Below are 22,250 nucleotides of genomic sequence, written 5' to 3' on the forward strand. Positions count from 1 at the left end.
TTTCTTCCTCCCTCAGTAACAGCTCCATCCTAGTGTCTTTGCAGTTTCCTCATCCACTGACAGATCTCTAAGTGTTAGTGAGCCCCCGAATTTTGCTCTTGGCCTTCTTGCTCTCTGTATCTCCCCTCTCAGCCTAAGAGAGCTCATCAAGTCTCATTGGTGTAAGTGCCTTCTCCAGGCTCTTAACTCCCAAACCTATCACTCCGTCCTTGATTTCCACCTTGAGCCAGATATCCAACCATCAGATACTTTTACTTAGATGTCCATTAACCACCTTGAACTCACACATGCCAAACATTAACTTCCACACCCACCCGCCTGTAGCTGCTCCTCCCCAATCCTTCCCTTTCAGAAAATGACAGGAGCACCCACTCAGTTCCTTGGGCCACAAAAGAAATAGTTATCTTTGTTCCTTTCTTCCACATTTCACGTCCAAACCTCATATAAATCCAACTCGTTCAATGTCTACAATGTAGTAGGAATCACATCACCATTGACCATCTCTGTGGCTACACCCTAGAGGAAGCCACCAGGGCCTCCTATCTGGACTAAAGCAGCAGCCTAAGGCTTCCATGCTTGCTATTCTCCACTCCAGTGCTCACATATGGCCAGAGTGGTCATCCTAAACTGCGAACCAGATTGCACCATCTCCTTGCTGAAAACTGTCCAGTAGCTTCTCATTGACATTAGACTAAAACCAAACTCCTTAACATAGTCAAAAGGCCCCATGTTATCACATCCCTGCCTCTATCTCCAAAATCCTTCCCTTCCCCTTGCTCCTCTGCTCTGTCCCCCAGCTGGTAGCCTTCCTTCCATCCTTCCAAGCTGCCCACTTCCTCTCACCAAGATCTTCTCAGAATGCTCCTCAGCTAGGTCTCCAAATAACTGTTTTCTTCTCAAATGTCACCCTTCAGAGAGACCCTCCTTGACAACCTGAGTTAAAATGCCCCTTTCTCCAATTTCCATTATTTTTCTTCAGAGCACTTACCAATTCCTCAGAACATGATTTCTATGTACGCATATATATATATATATATATATGTATATTTGTATTTGTTTGTATGTTTGTTTTCTCACCAAATTAGTCACTAGATCCTAGAGGGCAGAGATTTGGTTATTCTTCTGCCTAACATCTAAACCAGCACCAAAAATAGAGTAAGCTCACAATAAATACATATCGTCTGACTGACAAATGTAATAAAATGTAAAGTTGGTTAATTTAATACCTAATCCTAAGGAAGTTACAATTTACAAAATTATTTTGTATTCAGGTAATGCTTGAACTTTCTAATTTTGTTGGCTCATGGATAGAAATATTGCAGCCTTGAAAAACCACTGATTCCTACTCTCTCAGGTAGTTAAGACTCAGGAGGAAAATCATGTATTTAAAGTGACATTGACCCTTCATATACACATATTTATCCCGACCAGGTGCAAGCCCTCACCGGTACAGACACATTTAACACCCCTGAAAGCCAATTTTTCTCCTTGAGATACAGGGACTATTTAGGAGAGGTACCAGTTCCTTTAACAAATAGACCATATAATCACTGATCCGCTCAACATTTATCATTCTCCAGGCAGTGTGCTTCTCTAACCCAAAACTCTTCTCCATATGATTTTTCTCCTACATTTAAAACAAACACACACAAAAAGTTATGTTTACAGAAATACACAGTCAATGATTTTAAAAGGTTTAAACCTCACCCCATCCTCATGTTAGTGGAGCTTTGACTTGCTAAATCCATACGGAAGAGGAGCAATGAGACAAAAGGGATAGAGCTGTTACCCGAGGCCTTTTTCTGCCCAGGACAAACCCCATGGGACTGATAAGCAGGGGTAAACCCTTATAAAGCTCTGCCTAAAACACAATGTTGCCATGTAAGTCTTCAAGGCCTGAGCCTCTCTGCTCCAGTCACTGGGCAAGGCCAAAATCCACCACACTGTTGAACAGGCGGCCCCAAAGACTTAGAGATTACAGTGCCTCTTAGCCCTCAGATGCGTTAGCTGCTCTGTGGTACCGCTTACTTTCTGGAAGGCATGGATGCGCTCACGCACACACACGTGTGCACACACACACACACACACACACACACACACACACCAAGCTCTACACAACTTTCAGGGGCCTTCAACTGCCATCTCTCCAGTTAGGAGCCTTTCACTCCAGAAAGCCTCAGCCCACACCAGAGTGAAGACAAACAGCACTAACTGTGCCACAGCTGTACCTGGGCAGGAATAAGCCAATCCTGGGCTACCTGTATCACCAGAAGTTTCAATACTCTTGGGACAAAACACACTACCTTTTCATGAGCATTCCCAGAATCAGCCAATCACCCCCTAGTAATAACCTATCTCTCTGAGATTGTTAGATCAGACAGCCTGCCACTGAAGTCAGGGAATGCATTTTATAATCTCTTCTCTCTTTGACAGCCTCGGTGGCTGACTCCATTTTCCCAAAATGGCCACAAGCATGTCTTCTATCCCACCCACTCCCCTTACATTGTGCTGTGGACACCTCTCCCCTTGTGAACTGAGGTCTGTGTTTCCTCTCCTTGAACATGGACAGGTCTCTGTGATGGACTCCGCAAACGGAACACAGAGAACGTGATGCTGCGTGAGGCTAGGGTCGTCGAAGGCGATGCAGCTGGGTTTGGTTCTCTGGGAGCCCAGCCACCATGCTGTGAAGGAACAAACAGTTGGGGGGCTGGGGAGGGGTCTACATAAAGAGGCCTGTGTGGAAAGGAACCCAGACCCCCAGCCCAAAGCCCAGCAGATGGTGATTCAGCAGCATCGGCTTCCCCCCACTAAACCCTCCTCAAGCTGCAAGCCCTCAAGCTGAATGGATTCTTGTCTTGAGCCACGACATGTAGGGCCGAATTGTTAGACAATGATAGTTAACCAAAGCAGCTGCTGTTGCTTCCCCCTTCAAGCACGTCCTCGCTACCACATAGTCAAGGTGGCACTTTCGTCTCCCTCTGTGGACCAGGTATGGGCATGCTTAACTCATTCACCTTACTCCAAATTAAAATGTTATTTGTCCTCTCAGGACACAAAACTTAGCCCTGCCCGCCTACTCGTTCCCACACCTGCCCTGCTTTCCATCCACTCCCCTCTCAGGAACCAACCGTTGTCTACTCCCCTGTCCAAGTGGTTGTCAGGTTGACATAGGAACCTGAAATTCAGGCCACCCTCAGGGAAGACGAAAAGAAAAGGGATCACCAAAACCTGAGGGACTCTGTGAGAGTTATAAATGGGGCAGGGGAGGGGGGCGCAAACTAAAACCCAGAGCCAGTCATCCAGTAACGCATCAGGGGCTAGGGACATCACAGAGAGTCAAAATGTGAGAACCTAAGCAGGGTTGCAAGCAGGAGTCAAGGGTCAAATGACGTTGGGACATGTTTGCAAAGGTGGGGAGGCAGTGCAATATTCTACGGGTAATTGGTCTGTGAGGAGCGACCCACAGTCGCAATTGCCACTCCTGGCAACAATTATTAAGGTCAGTCTTCACAACTTCCTAGACCCAGTAACTTTATCACCAAAAGGAATGAGGTTAATCAGAAATGTGTTCTCAGTAAACTCATCTGTATCCTGGTAATCACACTTTCTCTATAGATGCTCTCAGGCCATTATTTGCTGTGTGTGTGTGTGTGTGTGTGTGTGTGTGTGTGTGTGTGTGTGTGTGTGAGACAAAGCAGATCCTATGTTAAGGGTCACCATTGGATAAAGCTATGTGTAAGACAATAAACACTGACCTACCATCTCCAAATCATGGGCCATGACCAGCTGTGAGACTTTAAACACGTTACTGAATTTTTCTGAGCATCTGTATCCTACTCTATAAAATGGAGATAATAATCATGGTATTCATTCTCAAAGGTTTTTTTAAGATTAAGTCAGATAACATAATTAAAGCATCAGGCACAAACTGAGTGTTTTAGAGGGGAAGGGGGTGGAGGATGGGTTAGCTCCGTGATGGGTATTAAGGAGGGCACGTATTGCATGGAGCACTGGGTGTTATATGCAAACGATGAATCATGGAACACTACATCAAAAACTAATGATGCACTGTATGGTGACTAACATAACATAATAAAAAAAAGAATATTCACAAAAGCATGACTTAAGGAAAAAAAACAAAAAATTGAAGATATAGCAAGAAAAAAAAGCATCAGGTACCTTTAGTTTGTGATTCATAAATTCTGAATTCCCTCCTTGTTTCCCGTGTGCAAAATGTGGCAAGCCTGCCCAAGACTGCCAAACTAAGCCATTTGTCCTCATGCATTATTCAGAGCTTCACCCAGGCATGTCCCGACTCCTGGGGTTGATCCAATTAGTCACTCATAGGCTGTAGCTTTAGGGGTCTTGACACCATCCTAAGAGCTCTCATCAGAAATTCTCTCCTTTCCTCTTTTTCCCTGATAGCTACAATCTCATTTTATCACCAAACAAAACCACATTCCCCTTCTTGGCTGGGTCTAAAGCAACCAGTTTGCCACAGAGCCTCTCAGAATACATCCCTGCAAAGCAATCCCACCCCAGAGTCAGGGCCTGATTGAACTTGATGACGGTGACATCCTTAATGAGAGTCAGACAGCAAGGCCTTCAGAGGGTCCGTCCCAGTGGAAAGCACAGCAGAAAACAGATTGGGTTAATCTTCTATGTGGCTCCCAATTTTTCAAGCTTTAAAGCATAACAGAGCTGAAAACAGCCAATTTTTCTCATATTTTCACTTAGGCATCCTTCTTAAACCAGCTCCTTTCCACAAATGTCTCATCTTTAGAGACATATACAGTGGGGAAGCCAGGGGACACCCTGGGACAATCTTGATCTTCTCTGTCTTCTGAATCTTCCGCTGTATTCTGCAGGTCCTGGGGTGGGACCATCACAGGGCAGCTCTCCCTTTCAAAGTACAAATATGTCCTAAAGAAAACATCACAGAAAACAGGATAGAAATGTGCTTTGTCCCTGGCAGTGTGCAGGACTCAAGCCTGTATCTTAATAAAGAATCTATTTAACACCTGCCTCACATAGGAATAAAGTTCAAAAGTCAGCGCAGATGGAGTTGTGCGCTCAGGGGAACTCTCTACTAGGGGAACGGATCCTGGAGAAACAGCAACAGCTTGTGCTCCATACAGCAATGGTGAGAGCCACCAACAGTGAAGCTGCACAGGGTCATGAAAACAACTGCCCTTTGGTGTAAGGTCCACCTGGACTGAAATCCCAGCTCCTCTCGTGACTAGCTATGTGACCTTTAAAACTCAACATTGACATCAATAGAATGGAGAGGATATAAACTGGACTCTGAATTCTACAGAAGGAATTGCAACTCCAAACCACTAGGGGAGGCAGAACAGAAACACGGCCAGAGCTTCTGGAAAAACAAGGACCCATGGGATGGAAGGGTCTGCAACAGAAAGATGGTTGTTCTCGAAGCCTAGGTTGCAATTTCACTTATCTCCCCAGCGAAGGTTTGATTTAGGAGAGAGACAAGGACACAGGAACTGTGTAAACTAATTGGAGTTGAACTTCTGGAGCAAAACTCAAGATAACAAAATTGTGAGTTCTTAGGCACGGTGATACCTAATTCCCAAGCCTATGTCCAGAGACCAGCTGGTCTCAGCAAGAGGGCTTTAAGCTAGAAAATAAGAGAAATGGCGGCAGTGAACAGTAAATCTTGTCACTTGTACACACACACACACACACACACACCACGACACAGGGCAGATCTGTTCTCTTACAACACAATTGAGCTACCCTTATCATTTCTGTTGCTGAACTCAGAACACAAATAGAACTCAGAGCTTCACCATCTTTGAGAGTATTTTTCCAGTGTCCATGATCCTTAAATTCTAACCATAAAACCCCAATGCTTATAGGTCTTTTTACCATTCCTCTATGTCAGTGTCCAGAAAAACTGGTTTGAAAGATAAACTTTGTGATAACCATTTGGATTGCCATTGAGTGACCAGAGCCTTGCAGGCACCCATTTCCAACTCGGAGAAGGAAGGAGAGGATCATCCATGTAGCCTTGATTCTGAGCTCGTGTCAAGTACTTCTTTGTTAATCTTTGAATTGTTTTAGTTATAGGTAGTCAAAACTGGTGTTTTCAGTAATCCCACAGGGGAAAATTCAGCCTGAAAATCCAAGGGTGGAGAGCTAAGTGCTTTAAATGATGATTGGTCTAGGACCAAAAAGAAATGCCTAAAGAGGCCCATAGAAAAAGTGGCTGTACCAGAGAGCAGCTAGGACTTTTCAATGATAACAGTGGTCATGATTTACTCAAATAAACTAATTGATTTAATCATAAACAATACTTATTGTTTTTGACATCCAACAAACAAAACACATAATGTATTAAGATAAATTAAAATAATTTGGGAACTATGCTTATGTGGCATCACCACGTCTTAACAGGAAGGAACTCAAATTGGGAACCAACAGATGGAAGAGTTTGTCCTACTTAAAAGATACAGAATTGGAGGCAGAAGTGGCAGATGGTGAAGGATGTGATCAGAACTTTCACCTCAGACTTTCTTCTGACCACCAAGTAAAAGAAATGGCTAAGGAAGTGTAAATTACAGAAACTTGAGAGAAAATTATCATATCATCTCATGGTAGCAAAGAAAGGAACAGTTGGGGAGACGAATGTAGGTGCTAGATTTGGGAAGGGAGATGTCAGAAATTTAAGAGGAAGAGTGGCCAGGATTATAAATCCTGATGCTTTTTCAGGAAGGAAGTAATGCTCCAAAAACTGTGATTATACTTTACATTTGTAAATGACCATGGTGAGAAAGAAAAGGTGGAGGGCTCCATTCAAACATCATGCTCAGGGTCCCTGTTAGGCAAGACAGAACCATGTCATGGCTAAGATCTTGGCCCTGGTGTTTGACCAACAACATCTGAACCCCAGCCCTACCCCCTTACAACAGAGATCTTGGGCCTATTAGCTAACATTTCAACATTACAATCGTCTCATCCATTAAAAAAGGATATGTAATACCATTTTTTCTGTGCATTGCTGTGATGATTGAATAAAATCATATATTTCAAGTCCCTGGTACTAGTATAACACAATAATATAGCTATGGTGATCTATTCTGGCCAGCCTCCATTCTAGGCAAAGAAGGCATAAAAGGATAAGCCTTGTTCCCGGCCCTCAAGCAACTGTCTGCTATTTTAAATAACGAAAACACAATGGGTAATGATTAGCACAATGTAGCTACAGTTGCCTCAAACCCTCCCAGGAATTAGATGTGGAATAAGTTAATCATTTTGTCAGTCAACAAATTAAACTCAAGAAAACATTGGATCTGCCCACTGAGCAGTAACTAATTCAGATTATTAAAAAGAAAAACACTCAAAAGATGGATAGGAAAACATGATCAAGACTGATGAACAGAAACATGAAAAACAGGGAAGAGGGTGAGCTGTTGTTTGCAAAATGCTAATACTCTCAATAAAGCTTTCTCAGTTACTCTGGGAGCCTAGAAAAGTCCAAGGAAGGGAGAAACATAGAGTTAACTGTGACTATGAATAGATGATGAAAAGTGAATTTGCTTCTCTCTGCTCTAAGAGCATGGCACTTGGACTGAGAAGAACAGAATTAACCTGCCGTGAGAGAATAAAAGGCTTACATTTATTAGGTGATTGTAAAGGCACCCATGTTCTCTTAGTGTTTTCAAATCTCTTGGCCAACATATTGGAGCTTAAAAAACAAAGAGAATTTTCAAATGGAATCAACAAGCTTCTGTCATTGATCTTTGGGAAACTAATGTAAGATGGAAAGTTTCTCACAGACTGGAAATGCGCCAGTGCTATTCCAATTTTCAAGTAGCAGAATTCTGCAAACCACAGACAGGGGGCTTGGCAAAGACAGCATGCTGTCATAAATGTCATGAAAGAAAAAAAAAAAACCACAAAAAAGAAAAACATTCTTAAGGAAAAGGGGATAAATCAGTGTCCAGTGCAAGAATATGAGAGACTATGGCTCATATTCCTTATGCCAAGTGCAATTCTAGATACTTTTATATAAACAAGCTTATTTAATTTCCCAAGAGCCATAGGTATTATTCTATCCACTTTTTATAGATAAGGGAACTGGTATACAGAGAGAAAGATTAAAGAATGAGGACTATTTGGCCCATTTTAAGGAGGTTCAGGATTCTGCCCTTCAAGAATGAGCACCAGGCATTCTGGAAAAATAGAAACATCCCAGAGTTGGGGCGCCTGGGTGGCTCAGTTGGTTAAGCATCTGACTCTTGATTTCAGCTCAGGTCATGGTGTCAGGGTCTTGAGATCAAGTCCCATGTGGGGTTCAGTGCTCAGGCAGAGTCTGCTTAGGATCCTCTCTCTCTGCCCCTCCCTTCCCTGCTCATGCACTTTCTCTCTCTCTCTAAGAGGAAGGAAGGAAGGAAGGAAGGAAGGAAGGAAGGAAGGAAGGAAGGAAGGCAGGAAAAAAAAAAGATCCCAGAGTCTAAGGAGGAATCAGATAAACAGACTGGATAGAAAATTATACTTGCCATGTCCAAGGCCAATTATACAGCATGATAATCATTGAAGTCCTATGAAGATGTTGCAGCAGAGCCCTTTTGTGATTTCTTTCCACCCCACTCACAGAGATGTACCTTTGCACTCCTATTTGACATAACTGATTGAACCAAATTGGAGCCAATGGATTGTCCTCAACAGGAGTTTGGAATTTGGAGATAGGAGCCAACCTCTGCTATATGCCTGAATGAGGGAGTGATGAGAAACTAAGCTGGAAGCAGCCATAGTTGGCCTTATTCACATGCACAAAAGTGAAGGGTATGCACAGATGACAGAGAGGCACAGAGGAGAGATGATTCAGCCCTGAAAAAACAGAATAACCCGGCTCCAGATGTTCTCTGAGGTCTGGACTCTAGTCTCCTATGTTCCGTGTTCCTGCATGCCCCTGTGGTATTCCTACAGATCCTTTTAAAACTTCACTTACAGTGCTTACACTAGCCTGAGTGAGTTGGAGTAAGTAATAACCAAAATGCCTGGTTTAGATCACCGTGTCCTGTTATGACAAATGTGCTCTCCTCCCGAAACATGAGTCAGAACACAAGAAAGTCTTGTGATATGTACCCTGTACATGGAAAATTAATTTCACCCACATCACCTGGGAGCAAATAAAATCAAAAGACAATGGACTGCACAGCTAGAGACTTTAGAGACCTGGGGAAAAAACTGAAGAACACAGAGCAAATGATTATATTTTAATCTTCTTCTTCTTTCTAAAGATCATAACTTTTAGAAGAAAGAAACATGGGGACACTGGGGTGGCTCAGCCGGTAGCGTGTCCAACTCTTGGTTTCAGCTCAGGTTATGATCTCAGGGTTGTGAGATCGAGCCCCACATTGCACTCCTCACTCAGCATGGAGTCTGCTTAGGATTCTCTCTCTCTCCCTCTGCCTCTGCCCCTCCCCCTGCTTGTGCTCGTTCTCTCTCAATAAATAAATAAAATGAAAAAAAAATGAAAGAAAGAAAGAAGGAAAGGAATATGCAGCATCAAGAAAGGAGAAGCTAACACTAGAGTCAGTCTCCTGACTTGGGGCTTTGCCCAAGAGAATTGTTGAATCATGGCAAAGGGTAGAGGGGATTTTATAAGGAGAGGGAAGAATGTGAGACGGAAGTCTTAAAAACAGGATCGAAGATGATGATCTGCAGTATTGTCAAAGAAGGTGAAAACCTCATCAAAACGACGCAAGTGGCAACTACAAAGTCACCAGACTTGACACAGACAGGATCCTCAGATTCAAATAATAGGTAAGGAAATTAAGATAAAAATATATCATCATTCCAGAAAAATGACACTGTCAGGGAATTCATGTAAGCCCCCCCTCCCTATTTCCTCTTTCCATCCATGAAAACCGGGACAGGATTGAGAAATCTCACAACAGTGAGCTCACACTTTAGGTCATGATCTAGTGATGGCCTCTTTCTTCTCATATGAGAAGCTTAAGGGGGACAATGGACCAACTGGCCTCTGTCCCCAATCCTATTATTGGAGTAGTACTCTGCTGATATGATTACAAAAAGAGGGATTTTTTTTAAAAGATTTATTTATTTATTTGAAACAGAGAGAGTGCATGTGCGTGCAAGTGGGGGGAGGGGCAGAGGGAGAGGAAGAGAATCCTAAGCAGACTCCCCACTCAGTGAGGAGCCCAATGGGGGGCTCAATCCCATGACCCATGAGATCACGCATACCTGAGCTGAAATCAAGAGTCGGACACACTCAACCGACTAAGCTACCCAGGTGCCCCTAGAGGGATGTTTCTCTGATACTCCAAATCGAAGAGAACTCTTTGTAATGAACCATACTCCATATTTGGAAACACTTGATATTCTAAAAAAAATAGAAATAATAAGCGTTTTCAGTGGGGTAAACTGAGACTCCAAACTTCAGCAGCACCAAGAAGCCAGCATCACTCAACTCTGGTTGGACATGAGGATTAAGAATGTTCCTTCAAGAATTACCAGACCCCAAATCCAGAACTTGGGTGATCCAAGCTCTTTCATTCATGAGCAACAAAAGCAGAACATCAAAACATTCTCATAGGAAACCTGAACTCTGAAAACATTTGAGCAAACAGGAAAAAAGTTTAAGACCATAATGAGCTATTTCCATGGCATCTTCAAAAGGGGAACAAAATACATTTGAATCTCACTATGGAACAATTTGAATCAGTATTGGATGTGGTTAATAACAGAACTTACTAAAAAAATAACAGAACTTATTTTGCAGAAAATCAATTAGCAAAATGGAAAACATGTTTGAGATACATACAGATGTCAAAGAAATTAACACAGTGGGAAAAATGTGAACAAATGTTTCTTACACCTACATTCTGCCCGGCTCTTCTGGATGATGGGATTACAAAAATGAAGAAGCCATTCACACCTGCCCTCAAGATGATCACAGCCCAGTTAGGGAGGTAAAAAAAAAAAAATTTAAATAGATAGTAATCTAGATATTACTAACTGATACCAACTTACTCCCCCAGAAGTGCAAAAATATAGTTTTTCTCATAGTATCCACAGATGCTATACAAAAAAAAAAAGAAAAGAAAAAGAAGATGCCAAAAATATTCTAGTGCACTTAATAAAGAAGAAATTTTATAGATTTTATTCCCAGGACAGACATAAATACAACCCAAAAATCTAGAAACTAAGCATCAGCCTCCTAAATTACAAGAAGATAAAGAATGCTTCAACAGTCTATTGTGGCAGAAAAGGTAAAATCTATAAAATTGTATATCACAATCTATGCAATATAAACACAACTGTACACAGAAAGATAGGTACCATCAATGTTTTTGCCATTTCTAATATTATGGTCCCATTAGGAGATAGGAGTAGTAAATGAACTATTAAAAAAATAGAAAACCACAGAAATAGTACAATGCAAATAAAAAAGACAGCAGCAAATCTCTTCAAGAGAAAAAGAAACATTATTTTTAAAATTATAAAGCGCTTCTCTTTTCATATCCTGGTTGCATAAGTAAGCCTTTACCTGGTTGAAGGAATTTTATTAATAACACATACTATTAAAAGAAGAAAGAAAGAAAAGAAAAGAAAAAGGTTTGGGAACAAAAGGACATCTTGAAAGTAAACAAAATATGGAATTGCTGTAATAAAAAATTCAATAGAATTACAGTTCTGGATAAGAAAGACTAAGTACAGTCCACACTGTCTCTTCCACTGACTGCAGCTATAAAACCTGACAATGCATGGAGCAGTTACTCAAGAAATCTGAAAAGTAAACAGCAGGCAACTGAGGAAGAAGACCAGAATTCAAAGTGCCACCAAACTGGTGGTAAATTTATCTTTTGATCCCCTCTGACCTTTCATCAGCCTAGTGCGGGGGCGGGGACCTGAGATCCAAAACTGGGCACCAGGGTATAGAAAGAGCTGCAGGGGAGGCCCTTTAGTTCAGCTCACTAAGCAGAAAAGGAAATTCCTAATACGCTCAGAGAAAGTGTGGAAATCCTGTGGGATTGATTTTCTTCTTTTTTCCTCCATTTACTGGTGTCCCAGCCTTAAGCAATCTCCTTGTGGTGGCCACAGGAGCCCATAGAGACCAAAACTCCTGAGAGAGGGGAGCCCCGTTTTGCAAGCCATGGAGTTCTGGTCCCAAGAAAATGGATCAAACTCTTATTAATTTTTTTTTCCTCCCTCAGCCCTCCTGCTGCTTGTCTCTGGAAGCAGCAGTTGAAGACACAGGGTAGGGTAACTGAAGCCCCAGCATTCTGGCCTAAGGATTAAAAGGGAAGCCTCAGGGGTGCCTGGGTGGCACAGTCGGTTGAGGGTCTGAATCTTGGTTTTGGCTCAGGTCATGATTTCAGGTCATGAGATTTAGTCCCTCATCAGGCTCTGCACTCAGCACAGAGTCTGCTTGGGTTTGTCTCTCCCTCTGACCTCCCCCCACTCTCTCACTGTTTCTCTCTTGCATTCAAATAAATAAATCTTTTCTTTTTTAAGATTTCATTTGTCAGAGAGAGAGAGCACAAGCAAGGGGAGTGGCAGGCAGAAGGAGAAGCAGTCTCCTCACTGAGCAGGGAGCCTGATGTGGGACTCAATCCCAGGACCCTGGGATCATGACCTGAGCCAAAAGCAGATGCTTAACTAACTGAGCCACCCAGGCGTCCCTAAATAAATCTCTTTATACATACATACATACATACATACATACATACATACATACATAAATGGGAAGCCCCATGGAACTGGAAAGTAACAGGCAAGAAATTGCAGAAAGGGAAGAGCTAAGGAAAGAGACACCCATACAGTTTATTAAATTGATTCCTGGGCTCACCCCAAAACTGTTCATGTGTGGATCAGATTTTAATCAACCTACACAAAAATTTGACAATGGGACCAACAAACATCATTGCCCAGCTCTCAAACTGACCACGTGGCAGACACGTGCAATAGCACCAAATAACACTGAAAAAGCTTGAAAACTGAATTAAATTTGAAACCAGAGCACAGTGAAGATGGCAGGGATGTGCAGCCTGAACCTAAACAGGTTGTCTAACTGTTAAAACAAAAATAACATTCTCCATAGGATTTTTTTAAAGATCCAGAGCCTCACAACATATTCAAGCTGTCCAGGATAAAATCCAAAATTATTCAACATACAAAGAACCAGAAAAATACCAGTTCTCAGGGGGCAAAAGTTAGTACATGCAAACCAAGATAAAACAGATGTTAAAATTATGTGACAAAAAATTTGAAGCATCCATCATAAAAATGTTCCAGCAACCAATGCAAACATTCATGAAACAAATGAAAAAAAAAGAGAAAGTCACGACAAGAAACAGAAGACATAAAGAATCAAGTGGTAATGTTAGAATTGAAAAATTCAATCACTGCAATTAAAAAAAAAACTCACTGAAAAGTCTCTATATCAGAATGGAGATGACAGAAGAAAGAAAAACTAAATAAACTCAAAGATAGAACAATAAAAATTATTCAGTGTGAACAGGGAGATAATAGATTGAAAAAAAATTCACAGAGCCTCAGGGGTATGTAGGATTAATTTAACAATGTGTTGGAGTTCCAGGAGAGAAGAAATAATGTATACCTGAAAAAAATATCTGAAGAAATAATGGCTAAAGACTTCCTATTTGGCAACAGACATAAACCTACAGACATGAGAAGTTCAACAAATCCCAAATAGGACAAACCCAGAGAAATCCATGCTGAACATATGATCAAACTACTGAGAACTAAAGCAACAGAACCTTGACAGCCACAGACAAGCAATACATTACTTACAGGGAACAATGATTCCAATGACTATGGAAATCATAATCCTAAAAGAAATTAGAAAATATGGCTTGAACAAAAATGAAAACAGAGCATACCAAAGTTTGTGGAATATACTGTATTTGTAGATAAATTTTAGCATTCAATACTTACATTAGAAAAAAAAGCATGGTAACTATCACTTTATTGCATCCCATCACCAAATTTACACTCCATTGTATATTCTGTGCTAAAAGAATTAATTTAAACATTTTTCCTTTAAAGTGAACATGATGTTCAACTTCCTCAGTAGAGGACACTGGAGGGACAGTGCAGGAGGATGGGACTCTCCCGAGGTTTTCAGCTGCTGTGCAGGGGAGGGAAGGAGATGAGGATATAAGTGTATGTACATCCGGTAGACCTCTGTCGCAGTCACAGGCCCAGAACGTGTGTTCACTTGGTGACCTATTGCTCTCAGTCTGACAGTAATATTTCCACTGTCCTACTGACATAGAAATTAATGTCCTGTAGATTTCCTTCCCTCACTCACACTTGAAGGCCTGTCAGCAGCTGGGGCTGTCTACCTGTACCGATACCTGAAGGCCTCCCACCTACAGAGCACCTGAAGGCTTTCTGTCCCTGTAAGTACCCAAATGCCTACTGCAGATGCTCTGTGGCCCACCTACACTCCAGAAGATTGCCACTGAGCCAGCTCCCTCTGTAGGTCCCACCTAGCTCATCTTTGCCCTGAAAAGTTCCTACTGCCACTTCATATTCATGCCAGTAGTTGATGATTCTCTAGGCATAAAGAGTGATTTCTTTAACTTATAAAGACCACCTACAAAAAAAATCTACAGAGGGGCACCTGGGTGGCTCAGTTGGTTAAGCGACTGCCTTCGGCTCAGGTCATGATCCTGGAGCCCTGGAATCGAGTCCCACATCAGGCTCCCTGCTTGGCAGGGAGTCTGCTTCTCCCTCTGACCCTACCCCTTCTCATGTGCTCTCTCTCTCTCAAATAAATAAATAAAATCCTTTAAAAAAATCTACAGATAACATCATACTTAATGGTGAGGAACTAGATACTTTCCCATTAAGATAAGGAATAGGAAAAAATGTCCCCTCTCACTACTTCTATTCAACATCACACTGAAAGTCCTAGCTAATGCAATAACACAAGAAAAGGAATTTAAAAGGATACACTGAAAAGGGAGAAATAAAACTGTCTTTGTTTGCAGATCACATGACTGTCTATGTAGAAAATCTCAAAGAATCAACAACAAAAAACTCCTGGAACCAGTAAGTGATTATAGCAAGTTTGCAGGATACGAAATTAATGCACACAGTCTATTGCTTTCTACATAACGGCAATGAAAAATTGCAATTTAAAATTAAAAATACAATGCCATACACTGATCTATGCACTAGCCTGATCATATTTGATCATATTTTGTTTTTTTGTTTTGTTTTGTTCTGTTTTTGTTTGTTTTTATCTTTTTCTTTTCTTTTTTTCTCTTTCTTTTTTTCTTTCTTTCCCTTTCTTTTCCCCTGGTTTCAGGTCTTTTCTGATTTCTTTAGAGTATATTTGCTGTGGACATTGTTAACCTGTTAGCATTTTGTTCTCTCATTCATTTATTCTCCTCTGGACAAATGACAAGAAGAAGAAAAAACACCTCAGCAAAAAGAAAAATAGGTAGTACCATCTGCCAGGGACCTAATCAATACGGACATTAGTACGATGTCGGACCTAGAGTTCAGAATCATGATTTTAAAGATAATAGCTGGGCTTGAAAAAAGTATGGAAGTTATTAGAGAAACCCTTTCTGGAGAAATAAAAGAACTAAAATCTAACCAAATCGAAGTCAAAAAGGCTATTAATGAAGTGCAATCAAAAATGGGGGCACTAGAGATGATGGACTCTGAAAAACAAACTGAGAGTTCTAGAGGGGAAGAGGGTGGGGGGATGGGTTAGCCTGGTGATGGGTATTAAAGAGGATACATTCTGCGTGGAGCACTGGGTGTTATGCACAAACAATGAATCATGGAACACTACATCAAAAACTAATGATGTAATGTATGATGATTAATATAAAAATAAAAATTTATTAAAAACAAACAAACAAACAAAATTGTTTAAAAAAAGATTTTAAAAAATGGGGGCACTAACTGCTAGGATAAATGAGGCAGAAGAGAGAATCAGCGATACAGAAGACCAAATGATGGAAAATAAAGAGGCTGAGAAAAAGAGAGAGAAACAACTACAGGATCACGAGGGCAGAATTCGAGAGATAAGCGATACGATAAGACAAAACAACATTAGAATAATTGGGATCCCAGAAGAAGAAGAAAGAGAGAGAGGGGCAGAAGGTATATTGGAGCAAATAATAGCAGACAACTTCCCTAATGTGAGGAAGGAAACAGGCATCAAAATCCAGGAGGCACAGAGAAGCCCTCTCAAAATCAATAAAAATAGGTCAACACCCCGACATCTAATAGTAAAACTTATGAGTCTCAGAGACAAAGAGAAAATCCTGAAAGCAGCTGGGGAGAAGAGATATGTAACCTAAAATGGTAGAAACATTAGAATGGCAACAAACCTATCCACAGAGACCTGGCAGGCCAGAAAGGACTGGCATGATATCTTCAGAGCACTAAACGAGAAAAATATGCAGCCAAGAATACTATATCCAGCTAGGCTGTCATTGAAAATAGAAGGAGAGATAAAATGCTTCCAGGACAAACAAAAACTAAAGGAATTTGCAAACACGAAACCAGCCCTCCAAGAAATATTGAAAGGGGTCCTCTAAGCAAAGAGAGAGCCTAAAAGTAGCATAGATCAGAAAGGAACACAGACAATATACAGTAACAGTCACCTTACAGGCAATACAATGGCACTAAATTCATACCTTTCAATAGTTACCCTGAATGTAAATGGGCTAAATGCAGCAATCAAAAGACACAGGCTATCAGAATGGATTAAAAAACAAGACCCATCCATATGCTGTCTGCAAGAGACTCATTTGAGACCCAAAGACACCCCGACCTTGAAAGTGAGGGGGTGGAAAACAATTTACCATGCTAATGGACACCAAAAGAAAGCTGAGATGGCAATCCTTATATCAGACAAATTAGATTTTAAAACAAAGACTGTAATAAGAGATGAAGAAAGACACTATATCCTACTTAAAGGGTGTATACTACAAGAAGATCTAACAATTGTAAATATCTATGCCTCTAACGTGGGAGCAGCCAATTATATAACGCAATTAATAACAAAAGCAAAGAAACACATTGACAACAATACAATAATACTGGGGTACTTTAACACCCCTCTCACTGAAATGAACAGATCATCTAAGCAAAAGATCAACAAGGAAATAAAGACTGTAAATGACACACTGGACCAAATGGACTTCACAGACATATTCAGAACATTCTATCCCAAAGCAATGGAATACACATTCGTCTGTAGCGCCCATGGAACATTCTCCAGAATAGATCACATCCTAGGTCACAAATCAGGTCTCAACCGGTACCAAAAGACTGGGATTATTCCCTGCATATTTTCAGACCACAATGCTTTGAAACTAGAACTCAATCACAAGAGTAAAGTCGGAAAGAACTCAAATACATGGAGGCTAAAGAGCATCCTACTAAAAATGAATGGGTCAACCAGGAAATTAAAGAATAATTTTAAAAATTCATGGAAACCAATGAAAATGAAAACACAATGGTTCAAAATCTTTGGGATACAGCAAAGGCAGTCCTGAGAGGAAAGTATATAGCAATACATGCCTTTCTCAAGAAACAAGAAAGGTCTCAAATACACAACCTAACCCTACATCTAAAGGAGCTGGAGAAAGAACAGCAAATAAAGCCTAAACCCAGCAGTAGAAGAGAAATCATAAAGATCTGAGCAGAAATCAATGAAATAGAAACCAAAAGAACAGTAGAACAGATCAACGAAACTAGGAGCTGGTTCTTTGAAAGAATTAACAAGATTGATAAACCCCTGGCCAGACGTATCAAAAGAAAAGAGAAATGACCCAAATCAACAAAATCACGAATGAAAGAGGTGAGATCACAACCAACACCAAAGAAATACAAACAATTATAAGAACATATTATGAGTAAGTCTATGCCAGCAAATTAGATAACCTGGAAGAAATGGGTGCATTCCTAGAGATGTATCAACTACCATTATTGAAGCAGGAAGAAAGAGAAAACCTGAACAGACCTATAACCACTAAGGAAACTGAAGCAGTCATCAAAGATCTCCCAACAAACAAAAGCCCAGGGCCAGATGGCTTCCCAGGGGAATTACACCAAACATTTCAAGAAGAATTAATACCTATTCTCCTGAAACTGTTCCAAAAAATAGAAATGGAAGGAAAACTTCCAAACTCATTCTATGAGGCCAGCATTACCTTGATCCCCAAACCAGACAAAGACCCCATCAAAAAGGAGAACTACAGACCAATATCCTTGATGAACATGGATGCAAAAATTCTCACCAAAATACTAGCCAATAGGATCCAACAGTACATTAAAAGGATTATTCACCACGACCAAGTGGGATTTATCCCTGGGCTGCAAGGTTGGTTCAACATCCACAAATCAATCAACGTGATACAATACATTAACAAAAGAAAGAACAAGAATCATATGATCCTCTCAATAGATGCAGAAAAAGCATTTGACAAAGTACAGCATCCTTTCTTGATCAAAACTCTTCAGAGTATAGGGATACAGGGTACCTACCTCAATATCATAAAAGCCATCTATGAAAAACCTACAGCGAATATCATTCTCAATGGGGAAAAGCTGAGAGCTTTTCCCCTAAGGTCAGGAACGCGGCAGGGATGTCCACTATCACCACTGCTATTCAACATAGTATTAGAAGTCCTAGCCACAGCAATAAGACAACAAAAAGAAATCAAAGGCATCCAAATTGACAAAGAGGAAGTCAAACTCTCACTCTTTGCAGATGATATGATACTTTATGTGGAAAACCCAAAAGACTCCACCCCAAAACTGCTAGAACTCACTACAGGAATTCAGTAAAGTAGCAGGATAAAAAAATCAATGCACAGAAATCAGTGGCATCCCTATACACCAGCAACAAGACAGAGAGACAAATCAAGGAGTCGATCCCATTTACAATTGCACCCAAAACCATAAGATACCTAGGAATAAATTTAACCAAAGACGCTGTACTCAGAAAACTATAAAATACTCATGAAAGGAATTGAGGAAGACAAAAAGAAATGGAAAAACGTTCCATGCTTGTGGATTGGAAGAACAAACATTGTGAAGATGTCAATGCTACCTAGAGCAATCTACACATTCAATGCAATCCCCATCAAAATACCATCCACTTTTTTCAAAGAAATGGAACAAATAATCCTAAAATTTGTATGGAACAAGAAGAGACTCCAAATAGCCAGAGGAATATTGAAAAAGAAAAGCAAAGCTGGCAGCATCCCAATTCCGGACTTCCAGCTCTATTACAAAGCTGTCATCATCAAGACAGTATGGTACTGGCACAAACACAGACACATAGATCAATGGAACAGAATAGGGAGCCCAGAAATGGACCCTCAACTCTATGGTCAATTAATCTTCGACAAAGCAGGAAAGAATGTCCAGTGGAAAAAAGACAGTCTCTTCAACAAATGATGTTGGGAAAATTGGACAGCCACATGCAGAAGACTGAAACTGGACCATTTCCTTACACCACACACAAAAATAGACTCCAAATGGTCAAAGACCTAAACGTGAGACAGGAGTCCATCAAAATCCTAAAGGAGAACACAGGCAGCAACCTCTTCGACCTCAGCTGCAGCAACTTCTTTCTAGAAACATGGGCAAAGGCAAGGGAAGCAAGGGCAAAAATGAACTCTTGGGATTTCATCAAGATAAAAAGCTTTTGCACAGCAAAAGAAACAGTCCACTAAACCAAAAGAAAACCGACAGAATGGGCGAAAATATTTGGAAATGACATATCAGATAAAGGGCTAGCATCCAAAATCTATAAAGAACTTAACAAACTCAACACCCAAGGAACAAATAATCCAATCAAGAAATTGGCAGAAGACATGAACAGACATTTTTCCAAAGAAGACATCCAAATGGCCAACAGACACATGAAAAAGTGCTCCACATCGCTCGGCATCAGGGAAATCCAAATCAAAACCTCAATGAGGTACCACCTCACACCCGTCAGAATGGCTAAAATTAACAAGTCAGGAAACGACAGATGTTGGCAGGGATGCGGAGAAAGGGGAACCCTCCTACACGGTTGGTGGGAATGCAAGCTGGTGCAACCACTCTGGAAAACAGTGTGGAGGTTCCTCAAACAGTTGAAAACAGAGCTACCATACGATCCAGCAATTGCATTACTGGGTATTTACCCCAAAGATACAAATGTAGGGATCCGAAGGGGTACGTGCACCCCGATGTTTATATCAGCAATGTCCACAATAGCCAAACTGTGGAAAGAGCCAAGATGTCCATCAACAGATGAATGGATAAAGAAGAGATGGTATATATACACAATGGAATAATATGCAGCCATGAAAAGGAATGAGATCTTACCATTTGCAACGAGGTGGCTGGAACTGGAGGGTGTTATGGTGAGTGAAATAAGTCAACCAGAGAAAGACATGTATCATATGACCTCACTGATATGAGGAATTCTTAATCTCAGGAAACAAACTGATGGTTGCTGGAGTGGTGGGTGGTGGGAGGGATGGGGTGGCTGGGTGATAGACATTGGGGTGGGTATGTGCTATGGTGATCACTGTGAATTGTATAAGACTGTTGAATCACAGATCTGTACTTCTGAAACAAATATTTCAATATATGTTAAGAAAAAATAAAAGAAGAAGATAGCAGGAGGGGAAGAATGAAGGGGAGTAAGTCGGAGGGGGAGATGAACCATTAGAGATGATGGACTCTGAAAAACAAACTGAGGGTTCTAGAGGGGAGGGGGGTGGGGGGATGGGTTAGGCTGGTGATGGGTATTAAAGAGGGCACATTCTGCATAGAGCACTGGGTGTTATGCACAAACAATGAATCATGGAACACTACATCAAAAACTAATGATGTAATTTATGGTGATTAAGATAACAATAAAAAAATTTAAAAAATGTGCACAGGCAAATTCTGAAGGTGACACACTCTTGTCAGCTGAACAGCAAGTTCTTTCTCTATGAGGACTCTGAGAGGCATGCCTCCATATCTATCACTGTCTGCCCCACACGCCAGCAGATCCACTTTTCCATACGTGTTCAGGGAGCACTTCCTCCAGCGATCTGGTGAGTCTCACTTCCTAAGAAGAAACCTAAGAGAGGGAGGACAGTGAGATAAACTACAGACTCCATCACTAGAGTTGGTTTTAAGGCTGCAGCTGGTACTCATCAGCTTCCATCTCTACTATCCACTCTAAGTTCCTTTTGGCCTCTCTCTCATCCCCATTGGATAACAGAAGCTTTAACTTTTGTTTTTTAAGATTTTAGTTATTCATTTATTTATTTATTTGAGAGAGAGAGAGCGCACGCACGTGCATGAGCTGGGGGGGCGGTGGTTGGGACAAAGGGAAAGGGAGAATCCTCAAGCCAACTCCCCAATGAGTGCAGAGCCTGACACAGGGCTCAATCCCCTGATCCTGAGATCACAGCCTGAATCAAAATCAAGAGTTGAATGGTTAACTGACTGAGCCCTCCAGGTGCTGGGAGATTTAACTTTTCTTGCTGATCAAGGTTGATTATGAGATGATAACTCCCTTTTTTGCCTGCTGGTTTCTGGATGCAAGGAACCCAAGGGGCCAGGCAGCCAGCCATAGCTTTTAGTTCAATGGACACTTGCTTGTACCCCTTTTGACCTCCAAGTCTCCAGATCTCAGAGTTGCACATGGGAAGCTCAAATTTCTCCAGTGGATCATTGGCAATGAAATCAAGTAGGACCACTCTTGCTTCCACACCTTGTTATCTATACTCATTTATTGTTTATAATGAGGACAGAGCATCACAGAATGTCTCTGATCAATGCATGTGCTGCTTTCTGGATGACTGTGCCCCATCTGTGTAGAGCATTCCTCTTGAATGGTGCTTCAAAATTCCTGCTGGTAGCTCCTGGGTGGTGAGGTATATAAATACAACTAGTGAATCCTATGATCCTGGATCTACCTAACACCTCCTTCACAATAAAGTTGTTTCCCTGATCAGGTGATATGGTGTATGGGATTCCATGGATAATGGTTCTGGCTGAGGTCCATGGGTTGGAAATCTGAATCTATAAACAGAATAGGTATCATTTCTTGGAAGAATAAAATTCTGCCTATTAGTAGAAGGGACTAATAGAGTCAACTCGTTACCCAGTGGATAACTGATCTTTTCAGGGAGTAGCGCCAACCCGACTATAGAACATACATCTCTATTTCTGGCAGATTGGACATTCAGAGGCGGCAGTAGCTG

This window comes from Eumetopias jubatus, unplaced genomic scaffold (assembly GCF_037043125.1).
Source record: "Eumetopias jubatus isolate StellerSeaLion01/CBP00866 unplaced genomic scaffold, mEumJub1_p1.0 scaffold_17, whole genome shotgun sequence".
In the NCBI taxonomy this organism is placed as follows: Eukaryota; Metazoa; Chordata; class Mammalia; order Carnivora; family Otariidae; genus Eumetopias; species Eumetopias jubatus.